This window comes from Apis dorsata, unplaced genomic scaffold, assembly GCF_000469605.1.
Source record: "Apis dorsata unplaced genomic scaffold, Apis dorsata 1.3 scaffold_133, whole genome shotgun sequence".
NCBI lineage: Eukaryota > Metazoa > Arthropoda > Insecta > Hymenoptera > Apidae > Apis > Apis dorsata.
The window spans coordinates 1,360,792-1,365,052 of NW_006263426.1; the positions used below are offsets into that span (position 1 = coordinate 1,360,792).

Below are 4,261 nucleotides of genomic sequence, written 5' to 3' on the forward strand. Positions count from 1 at the left end.
GAAAATATCCATTTTCCAAAGACAATAATCTTGCGACACGATGCATTGTCCATCTCTTACTAGTACGAATTTTGAAAAACATTATCTTATTACCTAAAAAATTAAAAAAAGAAAAATAAGAATAAAAGAATTATTATAAGAAATACTTTTATGTCAATAGTAATAATTGAAAAATATTTATTTTCCAAAGATAATTTTGCGATACGATCCATTGTCCATTTTTTACTAGTTCGAATTTTGAAAAATATTATTGTATTATGTAAAAAAAAAGAAAAATGAGAATAAAAGAATTATTATAAGAAATATTTTTATGCCAAAAGTAATAGTTGAAAATATCCATTTTCCAAAGATAATTTTGTGACACGATGCATTGTTCATCTCTTACTAGTACGAATTTTGAAAAATATTATTGTATTACGTAAAAAAAAATTTTTCCAAAGACAATTTTGCGATATGATACATTGTCCATCTCATCACAACATTATCGTCTTACGTAGAAAATTAAAAAAAGAAAAACGAGAATAAAAAAATCATTATAAGAAATACTTTTATGCAATAGTAATAGTTGAAAATATCCATTTTCCAAAGACAATAATTTTTGCGATCGTCTTAAAGTCTATCAATTGAAGAATCTTGAACGAAACTTTCGTTTCATTGTTCGATCTTTCTTCCCAACTTTTTAATCGCGTCAGCGGAAGAACGCGGGAAGTTTCATTTTCAAACGCGTATAACTGGCCCGATTAAAGAAATACCGGTATCGAAAGAGGAAAGTTCTCGGATCGGGGAAAAGGAAATTGCAGCTCGTTTGTAACCCGCTTACGGTAACTAGTTAATCTCCAGTTTCCGGGGAAAAACAGATCGAGACCGATTTATTGGAATTATAATTCTCCGCGTTATCGGGAAAATGGTTAAAAAAAAAAAAAAAAAAAAGAAAAAGGATCGTCAAACTGCATCATGTTTTTAGCTACACACGTATACGCACCGTTTGTTGGGGCAACGTTTTAACAGTTTACCTGTTTACCCTCCCCCTCTGTGTGTGTTTGAACACACGCCACGAGTGGAAAAGCAAACCAATTAGTCGTAACGCGCCACGTTTCCTTCCTTCGTGGAAAGCGTCATAATTTCGTTTCCGTCGATGATACGGGACGGTACAAACAGATTTCGTAATTTGATTATAGGATTAAAGTAACGCGAATTCAACGATGGGGGTGGTGGACTAAAGATTCGGAATCGATTTATCTATTCCGAAAGGATTATCGCGGGGCAGTTTGGCGTAATTCGGCGATGATTTGGCGAAAAGTAGGACGAAACGCGACCGTGATACACGCGGTTCGATAATAAAGCGGGTGGAGTGGATTGACGTGAACGGGAAATTGCACGTGGAATTGTTAATTACCGTGCGAACGTAACCTAATGATGCGGTTCGGATCGGAAGATATTGGATCTGTGCCGTGCCGTGTGCTTCCTAAATCGATCGAATTCTCGTTGTAATTCCAAGTACACGGCCTCCTAAAATTGCGATACCGTGTTTTGCAAAATCGCAAAATCTATTTCAATCCGTGGATTTCGAGAAATACACGAGGGATAAGATAAATTCGATGGAATTCCCGATGTGGCTAATATCAATTTCAATAAACACAAGAAACAATTATGAAACAGCGAAAAATATATATCTCTTCTTCCGTAAAATTTCTTTTTTTCCATGTCTTCCACATTCTTGAAGAAGTTTGTAATGCAATTTCGATACTCGTGCGTTTAAATTTTATCATAGAACAAAATCTTTTAATTTCTCGTAATCTATAAGATAGTAGATCTATCCTCTGTCGATCATCCATTTCCGTTTATAATACTGATAATCATTATCTTTCTACACAATTCTACGATTCCATTCTATTTTTATATTCATATTTAGTATCGTCGATCAACGATTTCGTGAATTATCGAGCGCCACGTGGTCTTCTTCGCGGCTTCTCTGGCCCAACATCGTCACAACCCCTCAAGATTCAAGATATACACTCTATACAGACTCGAGTATTCGAAATACGAAAGAGAATTGAGAAATTCTCGACGAGTTCTCGAGTCTACGTGATACGACGATAAATCCATTATTATGACGTTGAAGTGATGGTACGTGTTAAATGCGATTCGGAAGATTAACTATTGCCCCGTGTCGTGGGGCGCTTGACACGTTCATTTCGAAAGATTAATATCCATACGCGGGGAGGGGGGCGCGCGCAAGGTGAATAAAGTTGAGCAACTAAGCACCGAGATTTTGAAACGAGCGAGTTGTAATTCCCACGATTCAAACTCCCGCGTTTCCATGATTACATTCGAGAGTTGAATTTCGATGCCGCTTTCCCTCCGTCCCTCCGAAGATTGTCACCGGTCCTCCTCGCCAGAGGAAAGTTAAATTAACGGGAGAGAAATCATTCGTGCCCCTCGTTTTGTGTTTGAGCACCGGTGAACTCCATGTCTCATCCGTGTATTGTATTTTACTTTGATATCGACTCTCGTGCAATCATATACAATTCTTTAATTCCTTTCAATAGACGATTGAATTTTCTATTTATATGATATCTTGTATCTGTTTGTAAGTTATTTATCTTTAAAATTTAAACACCGTATTCGTATCTCTTTAAACAATAATTTTTTTCTTTCGATATCATGAATGACGTGAAACTTCTCATTGTTAACCTCGAAAACTTTAAAAAGATTCAAAAAAGTTGATTGACACTATAAATACGTATATCGTCCTCGACGAGTCAATTCACCGTGTAAGAATTGCAAAGGAGAAACGAGATCCTGTTTTAATAAGATAGGGAAACGTTGGAGGGGTAATCTAGGAAGTTTTCGCGGTGATAGCGGTGGAATTGGCTCGATCAGAATGCAATGGGGCGAAAGGGTATCGCACGCAGAGCCGTCCAAACTTCTAACTTCATCGCCTTCGTCGCGTATCCTTATCGACTCCTCGTATCAAAGGGATTTATTCCAACGTATCTTGACCTTCGCTATCTCGTGGAAATCGCACCCGTATATATATATACGGGTTGATCCGCGTTTAGATTCATGGAATGGCGGCAATCTGGTGGACATGATCCTCTCTATATTTGATCCTGATCGAAAGAAGACCGGGTTTCGAGCAGGGATTCCGGGTATCGAGGCTAACCGAGGGAATTGTTTTCGATAATAAACCTCTCGGGGACGCGTTTTTGCTCGCTATTATTGTCCCTGCGAAGTTCTGCGACCGACTGTTTGAGAAATAATAGCAATACCGTTACCGAGATTGGATCTCGCCGCGATTTACGAGTCGTGAGGTTAAACGAGATTTTAGGATCGGCGAGAGAGGCTTTCGTGGCTCGAGTTTAATCCCTTCGAGATTTCCAAAGTGCTTTTTGGAAAATTTAAATGATTCGCAATTTATTCGCGTATGGAAATTATTGGAAATTGTCGGATAGAGATAATTAAGGAAATTAAGGAATAATGGTATATTGTGACCATGTGTAAATAATTAATTATATTTATTCGTTACGTTTTTTTATTCGTATCTTTGTTTCTATTTTTTATTCGTTTTTTTATTCGTTTCTTTGTTTCTATTTTTTTCTCTTCTAATGTATTCAAAACGAATGTATTCAAATATTCGTGAGAGGGCAAAACAAACGTGAAAGTTATTAAGTTATAAAATTATAATTATCAATTGTAAATTAACCAATTGTAAATTGAGAGATAGCTTCATCTCTGTCTCATTCTTTCTAACTTTTTACTCGTCCGAAAATGAGTATATCGATCGATATTTTTGTATACCAATTTTTTTTAGAATTATGTCTCTGCTGAAAAAGTGTTCCACGAATGTATGAACACTCTGCAACATTCTAAAATAATTTAGGCTCGATCGATCGTTAAATATTCGCCAGAATATTGGACAAATAACCGATTTTAAAGCTGTTGAATCGCATTCGATGTGTGCATCCGTTCGTTGAAATGATGGAACACCACAAATTAAACACTTTCGATCAATCATGAATCAGCCCGTATAAAATGATTTTCCACGAACCTATTCCACCTATCGGTCTACAACACACGTTCCACAAATACTATTATCAGTTTAATATTTATATGAACGATCCTACTGTGTCAAATCGCTCAGATATTCGCGATTCACCAGCCCGTAGATAATATTATTGTGTAAACGTTTGCCATCGAAACGAGAGATTATTAAAAAAAAAAAAAAAAAAAAAAAAAAAAAAAAAAAAAAAAAAAAAAA

The 4,261-nt window shown here is 36.2% G+C and overlaps 1 protein-coding gene and 1 long non-coding RNA gene across 2 annotated transcripts in view; one reads left to right on the plus strand and one right to left on the minus strand.

Moving 5' to 3' along the window:
- LOC102677882 (neurobeachin) overlaps positions 1–4,261 on the minus strand; it is a 240,681-nt gene that overhangs the window by 121,757 nt on the left and 114,663 nt on the right. The gene's annotated exons all lie outside the window — the stretch shown is intronic.
- LOC116185230 overlaps positions 4,166–4,261 on the plus strand; it is a 16,102-nt gene continuing 16,006 nt past the window's right edge. Inside the window, exon 1 of the long non-coding RNA XR_004150033.1 lies at positions 4,166–4,180. This is a non-coding gene — a long non-coding RNA (uncharacterized LOC116185230). The remainder of the gene's footprint in view (positions 4,181–4,261) is intronic.